The 26,982-nt window shown below is 44.1% G+C and overlaps 1 long non-coding RNA gene across 2 annotated transcripts in view; it reads left to right on the top strand.

Moving 5' to 3' along the window:
- LOC146060200 (uncharacterized) overlaps window positions 1-24,356 on the top strand; it is a 32,876-nt gene extending 8,520 nt beyond the window's left edge. Inside the window, exons 3-4 of one of the 2 annotated variants that reach the window (XR_014470391.1) lie at window positions 13,275-13,339; window positions 24,247-24,356. This is a non-coding gene — a long non-coding RNA (uncharacterized LOC146060200). The remainder of the gene's footprint in view (window positions 1-13,274; window positions 13,340-24,246) is intronic. The other variant, XR_014470390.1, reaches the window with a different exon arrangement.
- The last annotated feature ends 2,626 nt before the right edge of the window (window positions 24,357-26,982 follow it).

Genomic DNA, 26,982 nt, shown 5'->3' with positions numbered 1-26,982 from the left:
GAAAATTATGAATAATAAGCCCACTCCACTATACACCCCTCCTCTGCGTATTAAATATCCTCTACCACCCTGCAAGTTATGTATCAGGGCCCCTTGATTCAGCCCAATGCCCCCTTCTCCCACCTCATCTCCCACCATCTGTCACGCTAGCAGTAGCACCAGCTGGAGTGTAACGGAGGCTAGGTGCCTTGATGGAAGGTTTTGCATAGACGACAGAAGGGATGGATGCAATTGGATAAAAGAAAACCAGTTTTATTAAAGATACTGCGATACATAAGATGAACTGTGGCACAAAGGTAATACTGAAGATATAAAATAACCAGAGTCAATGATATATAAAACTTATTGTAAAGTTCGTAGTGGATGGATAACGAGGTTGAAAACTGAAGATGCCTTGAAGTGTAGATTTGAAGAATAAACGTAAACTTGAATAGTTGATTTGAAGGATTTACTTGAAGAGATGATTGAATTGAAGATTGAATGAAAGCTTGGATGATTGAATGGTTGGATGATTGGACGATTGGACGGTTGGTGATTGGATGGTTGGGTGATTGGATGATTGGATGGTTGATAGGATGAATCCGGGAAGTATTGCAGCAGGCCTGAGTAGCTGTGACCAGGGACAGTTGCAGTGGAAGTAACCGTCAGGTGAGGAAAGGGTGATCCCCTTTGGGGGGCTAACCTTGTCCGGACCGTAGAGGCGGCAGCAGAGTTCTGCAGGTGGAAGGTCTTCACAGCAGGCGAGCAGGAGTGGATTCAGTCTGGAGATAGCTGACAGGCAGCAGCGCTTTCAGCAGGAGTGGGAGTCAGATGCCTAGGGAAAGGACATCATTGTACTGACTGACTGTTTGGCCCAGCTGGTCAGTATTTAAAAGGAGAGCTGCACTGTAATTGGCTGAAGGTAATTGGTAGTGCAGCCTGGTTGGAGAGACCAACAAGATGGCCGCCGCCAGGGAAGGCGACAGGTTTCAGAACCAGGAAGTGTGTGCAGTACACTCCAGGCAGCGTGTCCAGCAAACCCCAGGCAGAGTTCACAGCATCATGGCGCCTCAGTGTGGGAGGCAAGGGTGGCAGACATGGTGGTCGTGACAGCACCCTCTCCTTTACGAGTGGCCCCAGGACACTCCTTAGGATTAGCTGGACATTTCCTGTGAAAATCTTTGATTAGTTTGGGTGCGTGTACCTCTGTGGCATTGGTCCAAGATCTCTCTTCTGGGCCATATTCTTTCCAGTCAATCAGGTACTGGAGTCTCTTGTACCCTATACAAGAGTCCAGGATGCGAGCCACTTCATATTCCACGCCCCTGTGAGACTTTATGAGATTTGGGGAGACTTGCATGATATTTGTTTAGAATCATTGGTTTGAGTAAGGAGACATGAAAAGAGTTGGGAACCCTTAAATAATGAGGTAATTTTAATTTATAGGCATCCAGGTTGATGATCTGCATGATTGGAAAAGGACAGATGAACCGCGGTGCAAACTTCATTGAGGGGACCCGAAGGCGGAGATTCCATTTGGACAACCATACCTTATCACCTACTTTTAAATTTGGAACTGCTCTTCTTCTTCTATCGGCAAATTTTTTGTACCTTTGAGAGGCGCTGACCAAGGATTTCCTGACCTTTCTCCAATGGTGACGCAGTTGCTGGAGAGTCAAGGTTACCGCTGGCACAGATGTCGAAGGAAGCCGCTGGAAATCAGGAACCTTGGGATGGAAGCCATAGTAAAGCAGAAGAAGCAGACGAGTGATACTGATTGTAATGGCCAAACTCGGCCCATGGCAATACCTCAACCCAATTATCTTGAGAAGAGGACACATGTAAATGTAAAAATGTTTCTACATCCTGATTGACTCTTTCCGTTTGGCCATTAGATTGTGGATGATAGGCTGTACTAAAGTTGAGTTGAATCTTGAGGACTTTACACAATGCTCTCCAGAATTTGGCCACAAACTGAACCCCTCGATTGGACACAATCTCTTCGGGTAGTCCATGGACTCTGAAGATCTCTTTTATAAACAAATCAGCAAGCTTGGGAGCTGAAGGTAACCCCTTCAGAGGTATGAAATGCGCCATTTTCGAGAATCGATAGATAACCACCCATATGGTACTATAACCATCTGAGGATGGTAAATCTGTGATGAAGTCCATCAACAAATGAGTCCACGGTCCCCGTGGGATCGAGAGTGGCCTCAATGGACCTATTGGCGCTAGATTAGATGACTTATGTTGGGCACAATGAGGACAGGATGCAATATACTATTGCACATCCTTTTTTAAAGCAGGCCACCAATATTTTCGGGACAATAATTCATAGGTCTTTTGAACCCCTGGGTGCCCGGAGAATTTTGAATCGTGGGCCCACCGCAAGACTTGACTCCTTAAATTAGGTCTGACAAACGTTTTACCTGGAGGCACCGATACTTGCACTGTGGTAGCAGCAAAGGCACTTGGATCCAGAATTGGACTTCCTTCAAAGGACCTGGATTCCTCCTCTGTTTCCCATGACCTAGAAAGAGCAAATGCTTTGCGGTTCTTTACTCCTGGAGAGAAAGACAACTTATAATTAAATCTGGCAAAGAATAATGCCCATCTGGCCTGCCGAGGATTAAGACATTGTGCATTTTTTAGATAAAGCAAATTTTTATGATCGGTAACAACATTAATAATATGAACTGCCCCCTACAATAAATAACGCCATTCTTCTAGTGCCATCTTGATGGCCAATAATTCCTGATCTCCTATGGCATAATTTTGTTCAGCCGATGAGATTTTTTTTGAGAAAAACCCAAAGGGGTGTAACTGTCCATCACTCTTTTCCTGGGAAAGTACAGCTCCTACACCGATGGAAGAGGAGTCAACCTCCAATGTAAAAGGCAAAGTGACGTCTGGTTGGGCCAGCACTGGTGCTGTGATGAATTTTTTCTTGAGAGTGATAAAAGCCTTGGAAGCTTCAGGATTCCATTTAGAGGGTTTAGCACCTTTACGAGTAAGCGCAGTGATGGGGGCAACAATTGTAGAAAATCCTTTGATAAATTTTCTGTAATAGTTCGCAAATCCGAGGAACCTTTGGACCCCTCAGAGAGTATGAGGCTGAGGCCATGACTGAATTGCCTCTACTTTGGCTGGATCCATTTCTAGACCAGAGCCTGACACAATATATCCAAGGAATGGTATAGAAGGCACCTCGAAAATGCATTTCTCCAACTTACAGAAGAGAAGATTTTTTCTAAGGCGTGACAGTACCTCTCTGACGAGTTCTTGATGCTCCTGACGACTGTGAGATAAACCACAACATGTTTATACAGAAGGTCTCTAAATAGCTCATTCATATAGGACTGGAAAACTGCGGGAGCATTACTCAACCCAAAAGGCATAACGAGATACTCATAATATCCATCTCTAGTATTGAAGGCAGTTTTCCATTCATCTCCTTCCCGGATGCGGATAAGATTGTAGGCTCCGCGTAGATCTAGCTTAGTAAAGATGGTGGCTCCCTTAATACGATCGAACAATTCTGTAATAAGTGGCAGTGGGTAACTATTCTTAATGGTGATTTCATTCAGGCCAAGGTAATCGATACAAGGCCGCAACCCTCCATCCTTTTTCTTAACGAAGAAAAATCCAGCCCCAGCAGGAGAGGATGAAGGACGAATGAACCCTTTGGCGGGTTTTTCTTTTATGTACTCTGACATTGCTTGTGTCTCTGGCATGGACAATGGGTACGTACGGCCTCGTGGAGGATTTTTGCCTGGTAGCAATTCGATGGGACAGTCCCATGGACAATGAGGAGGTAATTGGTCAGTAGCTTTCTTGCAGAATACGTCAGCAAAGTCTCTATGGGGTTTATTCTAGTCCATTCTTTCTGACAAAATCCTTCTTAGATGGACAAAACCATGTGCACTGCGGGTGGGGCAGATGTAACATGTGCAGAGAGAATTAGATTTGGGTGGGGTTTTTCTTCAAAGTGAGATCTATATTGAGGTGTAAAATCATGCAGTCAGTATTTTCCCTGCACAGAAACAAAATAACTCACCCAAATCTAATTCTCTCTGCACATGTTACATCTGCCCCCCTGCAGTGCACATGGTTTTGTCCATCTAAGAAGGATTTTGTCAGAAAGAATGAACTAGAATAAACCCCTATATGAGGTAGGGTGACTTGAGGGGATGGTGCCACCGTTTTAAGGCAGGACTTGGTGCAGGATGCACCCCACGCCAAGACCTTGGATGAGGCCCAATCAATACTAGGGTTATGGGCACGTAACCAGGGGAGGCCCAAAACCATTGGGTATGTTGACTTGGGTATGACGAGAAACTGTATTTTTTCTACATGCAACAGACCAATTTGTAGGGTTAAAGGTTGGGTTTGCAAAGTAACAGTCTCACCTAATATACGACTCCCATCCACAGCTTTTAGATATACTGGACGCTGAAGGGGAACAGTAGGTAATTGCCAACGTTTGACGACATCAGCCGTGATGAAACTTTCCGCTGCTCCTGAGTCCAGGAGTGCTGGTAAATGTTGGAGCTGTTGTTTGACTTGTAGTGATACTTGAAAAATACAGTCTTTAGTATTTGGAGAGGTAGTAACAACTCCTAACCTGCCCTCTCTCTTACAGGTTAGGTTCTGGCGTTTCCCGGTCTCTTGGGACAAGAATCCACGGAATGCTGAGGATCAGTACAATAGAGACAGAGATGTTCATCATGCCGACGTCTTCGTTCGGCTGAGGATAACTTGAAACGGTTAACCTGCATAGGTTATTCCGTCGGTAGTGGCGGAGTTTTGGGTATAGGTAGATGCCGACTAGGAGATGCTCGACTTTTCTCTTGATGTCTCTCTCTGAGTCTTAGGTCGATCTTAGTGCATAAGGAGATTAGATCCTCCAACTTGGAAGGCAGGTCTCTAGCCGCTAGTTCGTCTTTAATTTTGTCGGCGAGGCCATTCAAGAAGGCTGCGAGGAAAAGCCTCCTCATGTAGCTCAGCTGCCAGAATTTTAAACTGGATAAGGTATTGACCCACTGTCCTGGAACCTTGACGTAGGCGTAGTATCTCAGTGGCAGTAGAACTAATTAGAACTAATTAGACCTGGCTCATCAAAGATTAATTTTTTAAGTACTGATAAATCGAGCATAGTCTGCTTTTTCCCATAAGGGAGATGCCCAATTGAGGGCTGGGCTGGTAAGTAGCGATATCACATAGACAACCTTGGTCCGGTCTGTAGGGAAATGTGAGGATTGGAGTTCAAAATGAATTTCACATTGATTTATGAAACCCCTACAGTTTTTGGGATTGCCGTCGAATTTGGTTGGAGTAGATAACTGGAGATGAGCTGTGACTCCTGTCGTTGAAACTATGGGTGTGGGCGATGTCGCTGGAGTAGGAGTTGACCCTTGATTCAAAGTGGTCTGTATATTGTCCAGTCTTTTAGACAGGTCCTGGAGGGCATGAAAGACCTGCTCCTGGGCAGCTTCCTGGGGATCCAGGTGGGCCGTAAGTTGTTGAACAGGGGCAGTTCCTCGCTCCTGACCTGATGCTGGATCCATGGAGTCAGTACAAACTGTCACGCTAGTAGTAGCACCAGCTGGAGTGTAACGGAGGCTAGGTGCCTTGATGTAAGGTTTTGCATAGACGACAGAAGGGAGGAATGCAATTGGATAAAACCAGTTTTAATAAAGATACTGCGATACAGAAGATGAACTGTGGCACAAAGGTAATACTGAAGATATGAAATAACCAGAGTCAATGATATATAAAACTTATTGTAAAGTTCGTAGTGGATGGATAACGAGGTTGAAAACTGAAGATGACTTGAAGTGTAGATTTGAAGAATAAACGTAAACTTGAATAGTTGATTTGAAGGATTTACTTGAAGAGATGATTGAATTGAAGATTGAATGAAAGATTGTATGATTGAATGGTTGAACGATTGGATGATTGGACGATTGGATGGTTGGGTGATTGGACTGTTGAGTGATTGGACGGTTGGGTGATTGGATGGTTGATAGGATGAATCCGGGAAGTATTGCAGCAGGCCTGAGTAGCTGTGACCAGGGAGAGTTGCAGTGGAAGTAACCGTCAGGTGAGGAAAGGGTGATCCCCTTTGGGGGGCTAACCTTGTCCGGACCGTAGAGGCGGCAGCAGGGTTCTGCAAGTGGATGGTCTTCACAGCAGGCGAGCAGGAGTGGATTCAGTCTGGAGATAGCTGACAGGCAGCAGCGCTTTCAGCAGGAGTGGGAGTCAGATGCCTAGGGAAAGGACATCATTGTACTGACTAACTGTTTGGCCCAGCTGGTCAGTATTTAAAAGGAGAGCTGCACTGTTATTGGCTGAAGGTAATTGGTAGTGCAGCCTGGTTGGAGAGACCAACAAGATGGCCGCTGACAGGGAAGGCGACAGGTTTCAGAACCAGGAAGTGTGTGCAGTACACTCCAGGCAGCGTGTCCAGCAAGGCCCAGGCAGAGTTCACAGCATCATGGCGCCTCAGTGTGGGAGGCATGGGTGGCAGACATGGTGTTCGTGACACCATCTGTGCAGTAAAAGGGTAATTAGTGGAAATTACTGAGCCAGGCCCTACATGCTGATCGGTTGATATAATACCCCCTACCACCCGCGGGACATCAAAGCTTCCGCTCATAGCACCCCCCACCCCTACCGCTGGAGGATCAGTAGGGGCCCCAATACATCGCTATGCCCAGGGGTCTACACTGCTATTGACGCCCCTGTGTGTTTGGTTCATCGCTCCAAATGAATTGGTTCCAGAAGTTTTGAGGCTTGTCTCTGTGCTGTTTGGAGTATTGTAAGCGGGATGCTTTGTGGCATTTGCGTAGTAATGGCTTTCTTCTGGCAACTCAACCATGCAGCCCATTTTTCTTCAAATGCCTCCTTATTGTGCATCTTGAAACAACCACGTCACTTTTTTGCAGAGAGTCCTGTATTTCAGCTGAAGTTATTTGTGGATTTTTCTTTGCATCTCAAACAATTTTCCTGGCAGTTCTGGCTGAAAGTTTTGTTGTTTGACCGTGATTTGGTTTCCACAGAATCCCTCATTTTACACTTCTTAATTAGAGTTTGAACACTTCTGATTGGCATTCTCAATTGCTTGGATATCTTTTTATATTCCTTTCTTGTTTTATACAGTTCAATTACCTTTTCCTGCAGATCCTTCGACAATTATTTTGCTTTCCCCATGACTCAGAATCCAGACACATCAGTGCAGCACTGGATGAAAGATGCAAGGGTCTTTCAAGAGACCAGAAACTCACTGACCTTTTATACACAAACACACTGATTACAAGCAAACAGATCACAGGTGAAGATGGTTACCTTTAGTAGCCATTCAAACCCGTTTGTGTCATGTTATCAGGTCAAAATCGGCAGGTTATGTAAACTTTTGATCGGGGTCATTTGTGTAGTTTCTGTTGTCATTATGATTTAAAAAGAGTAAACACAGTTGTTTGACAATAAATGGCTTCACCCAAACACTAACAATGAGTGTTAAGAAAATGGCCAGAAACTCTCAAATTCTGCTAGGGTATGTAAACTTGAGCACAACTGTATATATTATCAGTTCCGTTTTCAACATCTCGATAGAAGGGGCCAATTTTTCCAGCCATTGTCTCAATATTAATGATTGTTTTTTTAGGATTACTTGAATCAAATTATAAACATTGCCATACATTATGAATGAATGTGGCAGAGGAGGCAGAGCATTTAGGGCAGATAAAGGAGTTTGAACAATCAAAGTAACTCCATTGGGCCTGAAAATGTAAGCTCTGTTTAGTACCTTAACATGAATTTCCTGTACTTTGTCTGACTTCAGCAATTTCAATATACTGTATAGGGGAATTGTTTGAAAATATAATTGGCCCTTATTCTGGTTGGTGCGGTAATATCCGCGTGCGTTCGTGCCGCCGATGTTTTGTGTCTGCGCATGTGCAGAGGCGTCTCTGTGCATGTGCGAGCGGGACGCACGGCCACATTCCGCATGAAATGTGTACACTACGAACAGGGGGTGGAGAGAGGTGTGAAGGGCTGTTTGGGCTCATTACCATATGTTTACACCCCGCGTTTCATGGGCGTTCCCATGCAAACGCATGGCGTACGTATGGTAATGCAGCCGTGACGCACGTGTAGGGGGCGGACATATGACATTGCCGGATGTCAGCTGCCCGCCCAGATCCCTGCTTTTGCACGGAGAAATGCCCGTGTGGTCTGAGGTTGTGGGAGCTGCCTGGCCACTCGGTCCTGCATTCGATGGTCTGCGACCATCGAATGATGGGGGAGGTTCCCTGAGATGGAGGAGGTGTATTCATGAGAAATACACGTGCGGTCCGTTCGGACAGCTTCTTACCGCGTACGGACGGAGTTGGCGATCCTTATGGAAGGCGGGGTTTAGGACGCACGGTGCTGGCCGCATATTCGGATCCGGTCGCACCGATCAGAATAAGGGCCATTGTGAGATGGAAAAGCTGGAAAGTCATGTAACCATGTTAACCATAATCTACCCCATATATTTTCCGTATCTGAAGGTAGAAGATTAGTATAAATGTAATGGATCTTAAAATGTGTCAGATCAGCCAAATTAAATAAGGAATTTAGAAGGGAAGGGCCCATGTACGGTGCGTTTTCACCGTGCTATGCGATGCATGCTCCCGCGGGCATCTCATCACACAGTACAAAAAATATGTGCTGCACATACTTGTTGTACTGCCCTCGCATCGCACGCAAATCGCATGCAAAACACATGCGTTGCGATGCGATCCAGCCCATAACGGGTGCAAGCATCGCACTGGGTATGAAATTTTTTTTTTGCTTTTGTGTGTTGCGCAATCAAATAGCTGCTGGCACAGGGCTTGTCAGGCCCTAATTTGTAAGGCAGAAAAAGAAAGAATATGTGCCAGCGCTTGCTGTTTCAATAATTACACGGTTCTCTTAAAATAATAATATTTAATTAACCATATAAAGTATAAAATACATACATACATACATTTAATAAGAAAAATAAAAATAGAAATATAATTTTGAGTACTGGTGAATCACTTATCGCTCGAGAATATTCTCATACAAGTAAATAGTCCCGTAGTAGGGGAATGTATAAGCTGACTGGTGTATATTACCATCCAATTTTTCTGGCAGATTTTGTATCCAGAGTCCGTGACAACGGTGGTTCTGTGGTGCCTTATATTTTCAAAGGCTCAGGATTCCCTTGTGACGACTCTCCTTTTCAGCGTGGATATATTAGGGATAAGGCTGTAACCCATAAGAATTTTCATCCAATTTTTCAAAGGGGCGTCTGTGGAATGTTTGAACCAGGTCACTTCAAGGATGTGGTCAGCAGTAGTTTTTTAATTTTCTCAACGCGTTTCCCCGGAATATCCTCCTCCGGCTTCTTCAGGAGCAAGTGTGATGTTTAGGCAGCCAGTCTCAGGTTTTATACCTGTGCTGCTAATTAGCTTGATGATTCACAGGTGGACCAGACTCATTGTAGAAAGTAAAATAATAAAAAATATATACAGAGAACCGTGTATACTAGAACATTTCTAGACACTGTATTCATACAGGAGGCAATACCTGAATAGATATACTTAATATTCTTATTAGAAATCCATATCTAAAAGACAGATCATTACGTACATATGTGTCTCAGGGTCACATGACCCGGAAATTAAGTGTGATTCGTATCGGAATCTTTATTAACAGAAACATTGGTCCGATGGCCAATTGTCAGGGATGCATGGGTCCGGTGACCAGGCTTACTTGTCAGGGAGTCCCCACCTACCATCCCTGTGGTCTTCCCGGCCGCGTCCAGTGTGTTGCTGGGCAACGCGCGGTCACGTGATCCCACGTGATACTGGCATGCCGAGCATCACCAGAGGCTCACTCTATTTGCACACTCCCCCCAGTATACGTCAGGCGCCACACGAAGTATACGTCAGGCGCCCAGAGCGTCTATGTGCGCACAAGGAAGCCTCCTTATTAGCACCGAGTCATCTGAAAAAGGAAACTATAAAAGAAACTAAGGAACATCTAAAGTGGTTACCTAGCAAACCAAAAGGTTGTTTCAAGTGTGGGAAAAATAAATGTCTAATGTGTACACAGATATCCAACTGTAATTCTATATTGACAATATTCCCAATAGATCCCCCATATACACAAAAATCTTTTATTAATTGCGACTCTTCTTATATAATTTATTTACTGTACTGTGGCTGTAATCTCCCTTATGTCAGAAGAACCACAAGGTCTTTAAGAACGAGGTTCATGGAACACCGTCGGAATATAACAAAGGGTTTTCTAAAACATAGCGAATCAAGACACTATAAATCATACCATAATTCAGACCCAAAATGTTTATCCATAATGGGGTTGGAATTTATTGCCCATACACCTCGAGGAGGTGATATATATAACCTCTTGTGTAAAAGAGAAATATATTGGACGCTAAAGTTCAACTCATTACATCCTGATGGACTAAATGAAACAGTGGAGTTAAACGCAGCACTTTATTAAAAACATATTGTTCTAAAATGTAATGTGATGCTTGACGTACACAACTGGTCTACAAGAGAGAAACTGTAAATAAATCTACCATTATGTTCCTAATTCTCTGTGTCTGACGAATATGACATCGTAGTAAAGATTATGTATTGACAAAATATCTGTAAAAATGTTTATCTTTGTTTGGTTATTCCTTGCTCATTATATATATATATATATTTTACTATTTGATATGGAATACTGTCCTAAGATGTTAATAGAACCAAGTATGTATCTCCAATTGCGGGATGTATGGGTCCGTTTAGGTTCGCTACCATAGCGACCAATCCAGTGAACGTTGGCATGACAACATAGGAGGCTTCCTTGTGCGCACATAGACTCTCTGGGTGCGTCGGGTGACGTACCACGCTGCACAGGCGCGTGGCGCATGACGTATACTGGGGGGAGTGTGCACATAGAGTGAGCCTCTGGTGATGCTCGGCATGCCAGTGTCACGTGTGATCACGTGACCGCGCGTTGCCCAGCAACACACTGGACGCGGCCGGGAAGACCACGGGGATGATCTTCACCGCCACCGCTGACACCGGCAATCGGCGGTAGGTGGGGACTCCCTGACAGGTAAGCTTGGTCACCGGACCCATGCATCCCTGACAATTGGCCATTAGACCAATGTTTCTGTTAATAAAGATTCCGATACGAATCACACTTAATTTCCGGGTCATGTGACCCTGAGACACATATGTACGTAATGATCTGTCTTTTAGATATGGATTTCTAATAAGAATATTAAGTATATCTATTCAGGTATTGCCTCCTGTATGAATATAGTTTCTAGAAATGTTCTAGTATACACGGTTCTCTGTATATATTTTTTATTATTTTACTTTCTACAATGAGTCTGGTCCACCTGTGAATCATCAAGCTAATTAGCAGCACAGGTATAAAACCTGAGACTGGCTGCCTAAACATCACACTTGCTCCTGAGGAAGCCGGAGGAGGATATTCCGGGGAAACGCGTTGAGCAAATTAAAAAAACTACTGCTGACCACATCCTTGAAGTGACCTTGTTCAAACATCCCACAGACGCCCCTTTGAAAAATTGGTTGAAAAATCTTATGGGTTACAGCCTTATCCCTAATATATCCACGCTGAAAAGGAGAGTTGTCACAAGGGAATCCTGAGCCTTTGAAAATATAAGGCACCACAGAACCACCGTTGTCACGGACTCTGGATACAAAATCTGCCAGACAAATTGGATGGTAATATACACCAGTCAGTTTATACATTCCCCTACTACGGGACTATTTACTTGTATGAGAATATTCTCGAGCGATAAATGATTCACCAGTACTCAAAATTATATTTCTATTTTTCTTTTTCTTATTAAATGTATGTATGTATGTATTTTATACTTTATATGGTTAATTAAATATAATTATTTTAAGAGAACCGTGTAATTATTGAAACAGCAAGCGCTGGCACACATTCTTTCTTCATCGCACTGGGTTCAGGCCCTCTGGCAGTTGAGAGTGTTTCAAATGCAACAGAGCTGCAGGTGCATAAGGAGCAAAGAGGGCATCTTCAAGAGGTTTGTTAGTAAATTGAGATCGGCCTAAACAACAGCCTAATATGTATCTGAACGCCACTGCACATGAAAAAGTTAAATTGTCGGGTAGTCTCAAACCCCCTTTCAGTTTCAATTGATATAGTCCAAACCATACGTCCAAAAATTGCCATACATTTTTCCGATGCAGACTTACTACTCTCTTAACTAAAAATAAAGAGCACAACGTGACAGAAAAAGGAAGAACAACAAAGCTTTTTGGGGCACACTTTACTGATATTGATTGAACAATTTGAGGCCCTTATTCAGATTCGCGCGGTACGGCCCGCGTGCGGCCGTACCGCCGATGTTTTCCGTCTGCACATGCGCAGAGGTCAATCTGCGCATGTGCAGGCGAATTCGCCGCACAGAAATTTACTACGCCGCAAAGGGGGCGTATAGGGGAGTGAGGGGCTTCATGCCCTCATTTCCCTATGTATACGCCCCGCGTTTCATGGGCGTTCCCATGCAAACGCGGGGCGTACGCATGCTAATGAGGGCATGACGCAACTCATGGGGGCGGAAAGCTGACGTCGCCGGATGTCAGCTTTCAGCCCCCATACAAGCTACCACACGGACGATTGTCCGTGTGGTCTCAGCTTGCGGGAGCTGCCGCGGCGTGCGGACCTGCCTTCGATGGTCGACGACCATCGAATGCAGGGGGCAGCTCCCACCATGGTGGAGGCGTAGCCTCCACCATTTTTATGCGGATCGCCAGCCGTCCGTGTACGGACGGCCGTGGCGATCCGTAGGGTGGGCGGGGATTCGTCTGGTGCGGTCGGAGCCGCATATGCGGCTCGACCGCACCAACCAGAATAAGGGCCTAAGATATAACTTTTAATAGGTAGTTTATGCTAAAAAGAGTGTACGTCTTGATAGAATAAATAAATTAGACATCGATAAATAATCAAGAAAAAATCTTGTAATAGTCACAAAGATCTTGGCGAAAATAGCAAAAATTTATTAAGTGTATGCTCCACTGAGCGTAAAAAATATATACAGTTAAATCACAAATATAACAATATCTATTAGGAATAAGGTATAATCCTATTGAAGGAGCAAAAAGATCAGAGAAGCTTGACACTTGTCCCCTGCTATTGATGTTTGATGTTTTCCCGGGAATAGGGATACTGATATACAGCCACCTGTTTCTACCCTTCTTTATTTTCAGTTGATATGCTGAACATTTTTGGGAGCACCACCAACCAGATACCACCCTACATTTGAATAATAGTGGTAACTATATTGGTTATGTCAATATTATGTGCGTAATTATTAATTCAATTTCGCTCACCAGTGCCACTCCCAATCCATATTGTACAAATACTCTCTTAACTACTCCAACTCTACCGATCAATGGTAACTGGAGGTTCATCCACTGAAGGGTCTTTTGTTCAATTGTATTAATTACTGAAGGGAAATTTGCTTCATAGGTTTTTGAGATGTGTGGAGTAATATATGTAACTAATTATATAGAGGAAATAGTTGGAAAAGTAGCCAGTAGAGATAAACATTAGGGGACAAGGTCCGGTCTAGTCAGAGGCAAGATCTCTGACTTAGAAGTATTAATTTTATAGCCATCAAAGCACTAAAAGCTGAGATTAAATGAAATATACAATATGTGGAATCGAGTCAGCAGGACAAGTAAATAACAATAAATCATACACAAATATTTTTTTTTTTAACTCTACTGGGCCCACATGAATACCATTGAATCGATTATGAGCACAAATGTCTATGGCCAGTGGTTCTAGCACCAATGCAAAAAGTAGGGGTGAAAGCGGACATTCCAGTTGGGTTCCTCTCTATGGTTATATTATAAGATTTTAATAATGTTCATGGGAAAGAACCTAACCATATTGTTTCCCTTTGCGGTATAAGAGCAATGGGATCCGATTGGAGAAAGGATGACCACCACTGGGTTGTTAATGCTCCATCAAGCTAGTGTCGGAGTGATATACTGTAATGTGCCAAGGGAATCCCGCCATTCGCCATACGGAGCACGCTTACAGTATGAGACGCTCGTGCGTAATGGGACACTCGTGTGGAATGAGATGCTTGTGGACATCGCTGCGAGCAAATGGGCTGTGTAGTGTAATGATCCTAAACAAATATTTACATTCATGTAGCCGATGCTGAATATTTTGAACTGTTGGTACTGTGCATAATGTGTATGCAGCTGAAATCAACCACCTCCTCCCCTTCCCCCAGGGGTGGAGGGGGTCGACTTGACCTGAATACAGTACATTACTTTACAATATCTCCAGCAGCGCTAATCCATGAAGGGACCGTCTGTAGCGACTCATGTCTGAATTAACGGGTCCATTCTAGTCAATTGGGAAAAATGTGTCTACTTTGCACCCTGATATCTCCGGTTCTCTGTATCCTTGAGACTGGTATTATATGAAAGAGGAGTCTCTTGGCTTACATGAGAGACTAAGTAGTAGTTTATACGACATCAGGAAGGGAAGCGGCAATCATCCGTATTTAGGGCCATACCAATCCCGGGTCCAGTGGTGACTGTCTCTGCAGCTGCTCACCCCACACTGACTGCAGGGTGAGCCGGCTCCCCTCCCACTGACTGCGGAGTGAGCCGGCTTCCTCCTCGCTAATGAGAGTGGGTTCTCCACTGTCACACTGCTATACAAGCACTCAGCTGTGGTTGGCTCTATGCATCTCATGGAGACACTTTCCGCCAGTCAGGGCTGAGTGGCTTCCCCGATTTCGGAAATGCGATAATGTGCGATTATAGAACCTTACTAAAAATCGCATCCCATTAAATGTCACCCCAAATGTTTTTTTTTTTAATGTGACCCACTAAACATCTCTTTTATTGCTTTCCATGTCTGAAAGGCAAATAAAACATCATAATACCTATGTGCAGGCTTCAACAAAATTGATGCCTCTGAATTAGGGTGGCCAATCCCGGGATCGGGATCGGCGGGATCCCGGGATTTGGCCCCTAAAACGCTGGGATTTCAATCCGGGGATTGGTGTTTTCAATCCCGGGATTTCGACGAGGCCAGAGGTCATGCTGCGCAGGCCGAGCAGCAGTGCAGCCCCGTCCTGGGCGCGCAGCACGATGATGTCATCGCCCGCCTGCCTGCCCGGCTGCCCGCACACCTCCCTGCCTGGCTCCTGGAGTGAAGTGGCCGCCTCCCGGCATCAGCAATGGATCGCCCACCCTCCCAGCTTCACCGACCACCCACCCGTCCGCACTGCACATGTAAGTAAATATGCGGGGCGGCCAGGGCAGGTTTTTTAATTAGGGAAGCCAATCCCGGAATCCCGGGAATCCCGGGATTGGGCATTTTTCAATCCTGAATTCCGGGATTGGAAAAATGCTCTGGGATTGGCTTCTCTACTCTGAATTACTGATCAACCTGGCAGCAATGTGAATATACAATGAACCTAAATAGTACATGTATAAGAAAATCATAGAATTGTGACCGGAAGTCACAGATGTGTTCCACCATGCGGTCCACATACAGGAAGTATGACGACTTACTGGAAGTCTCTATAATGCTGGAAGCATGCCGCAATCACTCACTTACATCTGTGACCATGTCCGGCAGATAGGAAAAGATGAACTGGATGTGTGGGCTTTTATGTTTAACTATTCCCTCGTGTGTTACATGAGAGAATGTGAGATTTTAAGAATAAATGACCCTATATTATTTATTGAGATTTTTAGATGTGTATATGTGTACTTTTTATGCTTGTAATTTATGTGGCACTTTTCCATGTTTTACAGTATATATGACTATATAGTGTTAGATTTTCACACCCTGAGGAAGGACAAAGATGTCAGAAAGACAGATGCCCACCACACTGACCATTCCGAGAAGAAGTGATGGTTGGTGCTTTGTCCATTCTATTATGGAGTTTTATGAATAAAATAGCTTTTTATTGAAAATTTGGACTGGAGACTACGACCCAGCCAGCACCCCGACGACCTCCATTCTGACGGGCGGATCCCATTATCCTCCCCGGCTGGACCCCGCAACTGACTCGGCATATCCCCGCAAAGGGAGAGTGCTGTGGGCAGCGTGGGAGAAGGAGAACCGAGACAGCACACGACTGCTGCTGCGGGAGCTGCCTACACCGCAAGTACACAGCGGTAAGAATATACAGCCCCCTCCCCATTATTGCCCACATTATAAAAGCGCTGGACACAGCAAGTGACCTATGGACACAGTCCAGGTCTGACCCCAATCACCGCTACCCTGCACTAAACTGCAAAATACACGCAGTTACAGCGTTGGGCACAGGGATACTCATAATAATCAACAACCTGCTGGTCCCTCACTCACGCTGTGGATCACCCCAGACCCCAGAATCACCTATCATCTGGAGGGGACAGAGAGGCAGAGCATCCCACCTTTACTGATACAGCCTTAATGAATGCCACCCTTGTGACTGTGGAACTGGATGTGACACAAGGAATGAACCCCACTGTTTGCCTCCCTGATCAGTGACTACCCTGGGAACCCCTCTTGTACAACACCAGCTAACCCCATCTTTATAGAGAAGACATTGACTGCTCCACCAAGCTGTTTTGACACTGCACCCCCACTCCCCCCTTTCTCTACAAACCCCCCCCCCCCCCCCTGGTTCTGCTGGTTACATGCTGGGGAAACATCTGGAAGACCTCTCCCCTTAAGTCTCGGAAAACACAAAAACCCCTCACAAGAATTTTTTTGCGTGCAAGGACTCTTGGTATTTACATGCACCAACACCGTTTATTCACAGCTACCTTAAACCGTGACTTTGCCTAACAAGCTATTTTTCATATTGGTGATTAACGTCACAGCCTTGATTGCTATTATTACTCTGTACTTTGTACCATTGTCTCTGTTAAATTGAACCACTACTTACTTACAGTTATCACTATGCTTGTGCTCCACAAAACTTTGTTTAACTAATATTCTACTATGGTCTGAGCGACATCTAGTTGAGAAAAAATTTATTGCAGAGATTGATCTTTTCCACATTTAAGGTGGTAGGAATTAATGTTGTCAATTCGCTGGGAGCGGATTTCAGTGGGCCCTGTTTCCGGCTCCAAATAATTCATAGTCAAAATTTAAAATGCTGGAGAAACATAGTTGATCTTGATGTATTATTAATGTCATTCTAGCCCGGAATTTCTATTGTGCTTATCTACTCTCCTCCATTGTTTGCATTACACAGCAGCCCTCAGGTACTGTGGTCTAGGCGCCACCTGTTGCTACTCCTTACTGCCCATGCATATAGGGCATGGATAAATTCATTGGGAAAAACATGCCTTCTAAACAAACAAGTACAGCTAATAAAGCAGGGAAAAACAAAGGCATGGCTCAAAGGTCAAGCCCCCCCTCTCCTAGCAGTGTCACAGGTGACAGTTCTGATACCCCCGAGGATAGGCCAACTGGTTTGACAGCCAGGGAAATCTCGGATTTTATGATACCCACCTCATTGACCAGAGATTTAGTGGGAAATTTACTAAAGGAAATTTGTAAAAAAAATAGGTGTATTTGTATCCAGAAATACACTTATTTTTGACAATTACTATCCCGAAACTACAGCAATTCATAGTCGTATTGATGTGCTATCAATACGAATACGAATTGCCGTATTTTCGGGATAGTAAATGTAAAAAATAAGTGTATTTCTGGATACAAATACACCTATTTTTTTTACAAATTTCCTTTAGTAAATTTCCCCCTTAGAAACTTGCAAACTAGCGTAGACGCAGGGCTGGCACGAATTGAAGCTAATGCCTCCTGTATCACTGCCTTAGAGACTCAGGTTAGTAATGCAGAAGATGAACTACAGAAATGCTGCAACGGGGTGGCTACCCAAGAGGGGACCATTCAACAACTGCAGGATAAACTTGAAGAGCTAGAAAATAGGTCACGCAGGAATAATCACCGCTTCGTAGGCATACCTGAATCTATATCAGGTACAGACCTCCTCTCATACCTGGGTGAGGATCTGCCTAGGGCCTTAGGTATTCTAAACAGCATAGAACTCCCACATATAGAAAGAGCACACAGACTGGGAGCAATGCGGGAGGGCCCATCCACCCACTCTCGGCCTGTTATAGCTCGATACCTAGACAATAGAGCAAAAGAAAACATCCTGGCAGCTTACCGAAGGGCCAGGCACTTGATAGTGGGTGGTAACAAAATACTGATTTTTCAGGATTTTTCAGTAGCTGTTTAACAAAAAAGAAAGGAATTCTCTGGCATATACACCCACTTACACAAGCATGGAGTACGATTCGCCCTCCTTTATCCCGCAAAATTATGGGTGATGGAGGGTGGCTATTTTTCACCGACCCAGAGGAGGTGAGGAAATACTTCATGTCTGACACCTCACCTAGGAGATCACCTAATAGATGAAAATTTCGCTTATCACAAGCACTAAATCCCTATTAACACTGCTTCCCCGGGCGGGAATGATATATTGTAGAAATTATGTTACACACAATATTTTTTCTAAATGTTCTCAGGTTGTTATGTTATTGTTGGAAAGATTTTTGTGCGCGCCTCTACAAACAGAAGGCGCCCACAACTGTGTTTTTGTGCTTAACCCCTTCCCGACATTTGACCTATATATACGTCATGGCCGGGATGTACTTCCCGACACATGACGTATATATACGTCATGACTTTAAACTGTCCCCGCGTCTATAGACGCGGTGACAGTTTAAACATGTCTGCTGTCCCTGACAGCAGACATGTCCCTGCATGCCCAGGGGGGGTGGCAATGCGATCGCTGTGATTGGCTGTTCAATGTGAACAGCCAGTCGCAGCGTTTTCCTGTGTTACCGGCGAATCAGACGCTCGGTAACACAGGTGTCAATCACCGCCGGGTGTGAGGGGGCATGAGGGGGTCACCGGTGATGACCACACCTCACCCCACCTCACCCCACCTGCCCCCAAGGCTGTGATTGGTCCGTCGGACCGACGGACCAATCACAGCCAAGGCGCGTCATTTAAACTAACGGTGACTGCGCTGCAGACGCCGTTCCGGTCTGGAATTGCGTGCAGAGCGGTCACCGGCCACTCTGTCGTGCTATACATACCTGAACCTTGCCTGATACTTACCTGATCACCGCTGATCACCGCTGGTAGCGTGCTGCCAGCAGCTGGATGCTTCCTGGATCTTGTGACTTCCTGTGTCCTGCTGCTGCAGTGTCATAGAGTCACAGATCGTGAGAGATAGTGACAGTTAGTGACAGAGAGTGACAGAGAGTGATAGAGAGTGCTATATTTTGTGTCTGCTGCACCCCTTTTGTGCTGATCAGTATATCTGTGCTGATCAGCAACTTTTTGGGGGTGCAGGGTTTTTTTTTTTTATATATATATACCTGTCAGTTGCACCAAAGGTAGTGCTGCCTGTGCAACTGACTGCTGCCTCCCTGCTGCCCCCCCTTTTGTGCTGATCAGTATAAATTAACTGATCAGCAACTTTTTGGGGGTCCAGGGTTTTTTTTTTTATATATACCCTGTCAGGTTGCACCCACAGTTGGGTGCCTGCTGCCCCTCACTGCTAATCACTGTTGCATCACTGCATCACTGATCTGCAGGTTTTTTTTTTTGGAGAGTGCAGTGGGGTTTTGTTTTTACACCCACGTTGCTTTTGTGGGTGTCCTGTGGCCGCTGATCAGTGACGTACATCACTGAACAGCATTTTTGGCACAGGGTTGATATCATTTTTTTACACCGATAATGCACAGTGCCCACCCAGAAATGATCCCACCTTTGACCGGCTATTCAAAGTCAGGCCGGTCATTGATCATTTCAGTGCCAAATTTGCAGAGATGTACATCCCTGAAAAATGTATTTGTATCGACGAGTCCCTTATACATTTTAAAGGAAGGGTTAAATTCCGCCAGTACCTTCCCAGTAAGAGGGCAAGGTATGGCATAAAAATGTATAAACTGTGTGAAAGCACCTCAGGGTACACCCACAGGTTTAGGGTATATGAAGGGAAGGATTCAAGAATTGAACCGCCAGAATGCCCCCCCTCCCTCGTAGGTGTTAGTGGAAAAATTGTCTGGGATTTAGTGCACCCCTTCCTGGATAAAGGTTATCACCTCTATGTGGATAACTTTTACACTAGCATCCCCCTGTTTAAGGCCCTTGGTTCAAGAGGTACAGCAGCTTGCGGTACTGTGCGCAAGAACCAAAGAGGCCTCCCAAAAACGCACATTGCCCAAGTACTGAGAAGGGGTGAAAGCAGGGCACAATCCACCGAAAATATGTTGTTGGTCAAATATAAGGACAAGAGGGATGTCCTTATACTGACAACAATTCATGGAGACAGTACCACCTCCATCCCTGTACGAGGTACCAGTACCCACACCTCAAAACCTAATTGTATCCTAGATTACAATAAGTACATGGGCGGAGTGGATCTTTCAGATCAGGTACTGAAGCCGTACAGTCCCCTGCGGAAAACAAAAATCTGGTACAAGAAGCTGGCCGTGTATATCATCCAGATGGCACTGTATAACGCTTACGTGCTATTCCGTTCTACCAGCCAGAGGGGGACATTTATGCACTTTCAAGAGGAAGTCATAAAGGGCCTAATATTTGGGAACCAGCAGGCAGAGGGCCCCAGTACTTCTAGTACTGGCCCCCGTATTGTACCAGGGCAGCATTTTCCTAACGAAATCCCCTCCACTGCAAGAAAGGGCAGGACACAAAAAAGGTGCAAAGTTTGCTATAAAAAGGGAATAAGAAAGGATACTATTTTCCACTGTGAAACTTGCCCCGACAAACCCGGCCTATGTATAAAGGAGTGTTTTAAAATATACCACACATCTATGGATTATTAGGTTCATCATTTCACCGTGCTTCGGGGGTCTTGCTAATGCCACATATCACCCACCATTCATTCCACCAGAATCTGAGCTGCAAAATCCAAAAATCACTCCTTCCCTTCTGAGTCCTGCCATGCACCCAACTGGTATTTTTTGGTCACATATGAGGCATTGCCATACTCGGGAGAAATTGGGGCACAGATTTTGGGGTGCTTTGTCTCCTTCATTCCTTGTGAAAATGAAAAATTTTGAGCTAGAACTGCATTTTTGTGTAAAAAATGTAATTTTTCATTTGCACAGCCCAGTTGTATCAAAATTGGTGAAACCCCTGGGGGTTTGAAATGTACACTATACCCCTAGATGAATTCCCTGAGGGGTGTAGTTTGCAAAATGGGGTCACTTGTGGGGGGGTTCCACTGTATTGGTGCTTCGGGGGTCTTGCTAATGCGACATAGCACCCACCAACATTCCACCAGAATCTGTGCTGCACAATCCAAATATCACTCCTTCCCTTCTGAGTCCTGCCATTTTTTGGTCACACATGACGCATTGTCGTACTCGGGAGAAATTGGGGCACAGATTTTGGGGTGCTTTGTCTCCTTCATTCCTTGTGAAAATGAAAATTTTTTAGCCAGAACTGCATTTTTGTGTAAAAAATGTAATTTTTCATTTGCACAGCCCAGTTGTATCAAAATTGGTGAAACCCCTGGGGGTTTGAAATGTACACTATACCCCTAGATGAATTCCCTGAGGGGTATAGTTTGCAAAATGGGGTCACTTGTGGGGGGGTTCCACTGTATTGGTGCTTCGGGGGTCTTGCTAATGCGACATAGCACCCACCAACATTCCACCAGAATCTGAGCTGCAAAATCCAAAAATCACTCCTTCCCTTCTGAGTCCTGCCATGCACGCAAATGGTATTTTTTGGTCACATGTGAGGCATTGCCGTACTCGGGAGAAATTGGGGCACAGATTTTGGGGTGCTTTGTCTCCTTCATTCCTTGTGAAAATGAAAAATTTTGAGCCAGAACTGCATTTTTGTGTAAAAAATGTAATTTTTCATTTGCACAGCCCAGTTGTATCAAAATTGGTGAAACTCCTGGGGGTTTAAAATGTACACTATACCCCTAGATGAATTCCCTGAGGGGTGTAGTTTGCAAAATGGGGTCACTTGTGGGGGGGTTCCACTGTATTGGTGCTTCGGGGGTCTTGCTAATGCGACATAGCACCCACCAACATTCCACCAGAATCTGAGCTGCAAAATCCAAAAATCACTCCTTCCCTTCTGAGTCCTGCCATGCACCCAAATGGTAATTTTTGGGCACATGTGAGGCATTGCCGTACTCGGGAGAAATTGGGGCACAGATTTTGGGGTGCTTTGTCTCCTTCATTCCTTGTGAAAATGAAAAATTTTGAGCCAGAACTGCATTTTTGTGTAAAAAATGTAATTTTTCATTTGTACAGCCCAGTTGTATCAAAATTGGTGAAACCCCTGGGGGTTTGAAATGTACACTATACCCCTAGATGAATTCCCTGAGGGGTGTAGTTTGCAAAATGGGGTCACTTGTGGGGGGGTTCCACTGTATTGGTGCTTCGGGGGTCTTGCTAATGCGACATAGCACCCACCAACATTCCACCAGAATCTGAGCTGCAAAATCCAAAAATCACTCCTTCCCTTCTGAGTCCTGCCATGCACCCAAATGGTATTTTTTGGTCACATGTGAGGCATTGCTGTACTCGGGAGAAATTGGGGCACAGATTTTGGGGTGCTTTGTCTCCTTCAATCCTTGTGAAAATGAAAAATTTGGAGCCAGAACTGCATTTTTGTGTAAAAAAATTAATTTTTCATTTGCACAGCCCAGTTGTATCAAAATTGGTCAAACCCCTGGGGGTTTGAAATGTACACTATACCCCTAGATGAATTCCCTGAGGGGTGTAGTTTGCAAAATGGGGTCACTTGTGGGGGGGTTCCACTGTATTGGTGCTTCGGGGGTCTTGCTAATGCGACATAGCACCCACCAACATTCCACCAGAATCTGAGCTGCAAAATCCAAAAATCACTCCTTCCCTTCTGAGTCCTGCCATGCACCCAAATGGTATTTTTTGGTCACATTTGAGGCATTGCCGTACTCGGGAGAAATTGGGGCACAGATTTTGGGGTGCTTTGTCTCCTTCATTCCTTGTGAAAATGAAAAATTTTGAGCCAGAACTGCATTTTTGTGTAAAAAATGTAATTTTTCATTTGCACAGCCCAGTTGTATCAAAATTGGTGAAACCCCTGGGGGTTTGAAATGTACACTATACACCTAGATGAATTCCCTGAGGGGTGTAGTTTGCAAAATGGGGTCACTTGTGGGGGGGTTCCTAACTTTTAGCATCTTATGGTGCCTAGAAACCTACATGGTGCCTAAAAAATAATCTCATAAAAAGGAGGCTCCAAAATCAAGTAGGTGCTCCTTCTATTATGAAGCCTGTGGTTTGGTCAACGTGCACACTAGGGCCACATATAGGATATTTATGAAAACAAAAGAATTGGGGGAATCAATTTTTAGTCACATTTCTCTAGTAAAATCTACTGTGTTCCTTAGAAAAATGTATTAAAATTGCAAAACTGCAAAAAAAATGAAATTTTGAAATTTCACCTACACTTTTTTTTAATTCCTGTGAAACACCTAAAGGGTTAACAAACTTCCAAAATGCTGTTTTGAATACTGTGAGGGGTGCAGTTTTTGAAATGGCATCATTTATGGGGGTGTCTCACATACAAGTCCCTCAAAGTCACATCAGAACTGAACTGGTCCCTAAAAAAATCAGTGTTTGAAATTTTCTTGAAAATTTGAGAATTTGCTATTCATATTTTAAGCCTCCTAGTGTCCAAAAAAATTAAAAGGAGGCTGAAATAATGATGGAAACATAAAGTAGACATATGGTCTATGTTAGTTATTAACTATTTTGAGTGGTATGATTATTTGTCTCACAAGCAGAAAATTTAACATTTTGAAAATTGCTAAATTTTCCATTTTTTTACGACATTTTGGTATTTTTCACAAAAAAACACAGACTGTATAGACCCAAATTTACCACTACCTTGAAGTACAATGTGTCACAAGAAAACAATCTCAAAATCACATGTGATACATGTCAGATTTGAAAAAAAGGGCTCTGTCAGGAAGGCAAAAACATGCTGCGTCAGGAAGGGGTTAAGGAAAATATTTGAAAAGGTTGAAATGAGACATTCAACGTGCACAAGATATTATATGTGTTACTGTTACTACATATTTCTAACACTATGTAAGAAATTGATGCTGTTTTTTTTACTCCATCCTTATAGTCGCATTCTTGATCAACATTGCTCCATATATGTGAATACGAGATTCTGGGATATGTCTAGCTCTTCATACGCCCTTTGGAAAAAGCTCTGTGAAATGCCAATGGAGTGGGTGAGTAGCCGTCCTCTGATTGCCAATCAAAAATTCCCCCTAAACCCCTAACTATAGTCTCCTGGAATGTAAATGGGCTACACAACCCAGTAAAACGAAAAAGAGTCCTAACACATCTTAAATGCCTCAACCCTGATATAATATTCCTACAGGAGACCCATTGGGCCTCTGAGGATGTAAACACTTTAAAAGCTCCATGGTTGGGCCAATGCTACACAGCTTCCTTCCACAGGAAATCGAGAGGAGTAGCGATCCTATTCCACAGAAATCTCCCAATCTCTATTCTCTCTGAAACCTTAGATCCTGAAGGCCGATACATAATCCTTGATATTGAACTATATAATGCTAAATACACGCTAGTAAATATATATGCCCCTAACACTAACACACACACATATATCCAAGACTTAGAACATTTAATTCAAACTAGAACAAATTACCCACTGATAATAGGAGGGGACTTTAATATGGTGGAAGACCCCTCAATAGACAGATCCCCTATCACACCTCGAATTTCTGATTTCCAGAGTCGATCTCTATTATCGCTGAGAGCCACTCTGGGCCTCACCGACCCATGGAGATTACTAAACCCCACAGACAGAACACACACACATTTCTCAATGGTCCATAGATCCTCATCACGCATAGACAGGATCCTGGTCGCAGATGAACTAATGACCGAGGTTTCCAGGACCGACATTTATGACATCCTAATCTCGGATCACGCCCCTGTTATGGTGGCCCTTAATCATTCATTTATGCACCAAACAGATTATATCTGGCAATTTCCGTCCTATCTGTCGGCCTCTGAGGATTTTAAGTCATCATAAGTTATCTGACCTATAACTGGACCAACTATGTAGACGAAAACATAGAATACTGGGACCACCCAGAACTTTTTTGGGACGCATCCATCCTGTCATGCGTGGCCATATTATTGGATATGTTTCAAAGAAGAAAAAGGAAGCTAGAATTAAACATGACCAACTAAATAACACAATGAAATCGGCACACCAAGCTTATACCACCAATACCTCAGACATCACCCTCCAAACATATAAAGAAGCGAAACTGTTTGAGACATATCTAGCCACTCAGGCAAAACAATCGCTAGATTACACCAGACATAGATACTATAGATGGGGAGGCAATGCTGGGAAGTTGCTGGCGACGATCTCAAAACCCCCTAAGAAACGCAATATCATCACCATGCTAAAACACCCAACTTCCAACATGAACATAACAAAATCATCTGAGATTGCCAAGCAGTTTCAAACGTATTTTAAAAACCTCTTTGCCTCACCGCCTATAGACCCAGCTACTCAGGGAACACCCTTTTCCAGTGAAGCCCTGCCTCCACTCACTGCAGATCAACAGTCTGCTTTATCAGGGAATATAACAACTGAAGAAATTAACATGGTAATATCCAAACTTCCACATGCCAAATCCCCGGGGCCTGACGGCTTTACAGGCGATTATTACTGCATACTTCAAACTCACATCACACCATCTCTTCTTGAACTCTACCAAAAAATTTATAAAGAAGGAAATGTGTCCCCTCTCTTTAATGAAGCCTTCATTACACTCCTTCCCAAACCAGACAGAGACCCCACTTTACTGTCCTCGTATCGACCCATAAGCTTATTACACGTGGATTATAAAATACTGACAAAAATAATAGCCCTACGACTACAAACTATCCTACCAGATATCCTTACTGACACACAAACAGGTTTTGTGCGGAACAGACATTCTGTTAGGGCAGTTCGTGCAGCCCTAGCGGCGGTCATAGCCTCGCACAACTTGCCTATTTCCCGAAATATGTTTCTAAGTCTGGATGCAAATAAGGCATTCGATATGATCTTGTGGCCCCACCTGTTTCAAGTTTTGGAGGAAAGAGCATTTGACCCAGACTTCCTCAAGTTCATACGAACAATATATCACAACCCCTCGGCCTCACTACTGATAAATGGATCTAAAGGCCCACGCTTCTATCTAGAAAAGGGAACCAGACAAGGGTGCCCCTTATCTCCACTCTTGTTCAACATAGCATTAGACCCCATCCTACGGACATTACAAACGTGGCCAGAATTGAAAGGAAAAAAAATAGGTACCCAGGAATTTAAATTATCAGCATTCGCTGACGATATTCTTCTCTATATAGCCAACCCCGAACACACTCTACCTCTACTTCTAAACAAATTAATTTGTTTTGAGCCCATAACGGGCTTCAGCATTAATATGGACAAATCTTCCGCCCTACTCCTCTACGGTCCTAAGGTCCCTCCCTCATGGGCACTGCACTACAAATTTAAATGGCAAACTACAGGTATCCCATACTTAGGCATTTCGATACCCCGAAACCCAACCACCTTATACACCCTAAACATAACCAAGGCCATCTCTACCCTAACTAATGAATGGAATGTCTTCCCTTGTCCTATCTAGGACGTGCTAACCTGCTAACATGTGCAGAGAGAATTAGATTTGGGTGAGTAATTTTGTTTCTGTGCAGGGAAAATACTGACTGCTTTATTTTTACACTGCAATATAGATCTCACTTTGAAGTAAAACCCCACCCAAATCTAATTCTCTCTGCACAAGTAACACCTGCCCCACCTGCAGTG

The sequence above is a fragment of the Crinia signifera genome, chromosome 2 (assembly GCF_055691185.1).
Source record: "Crinia signifera chromosome 2, ASM5569118v1, whole genome shotgun sequence".
Classification (NCBI taxonomy): Eukaryota; Metazoa; Chordata; class Amphibia; order Anura; family Myobatrachidae; genus Crinia; species Crinia signifera.
The sequence above is the reverse complement of the archived record's forward strand: the minus strand, read 5'-3'. Positions and strand labels throughout refer to the sequence as shown.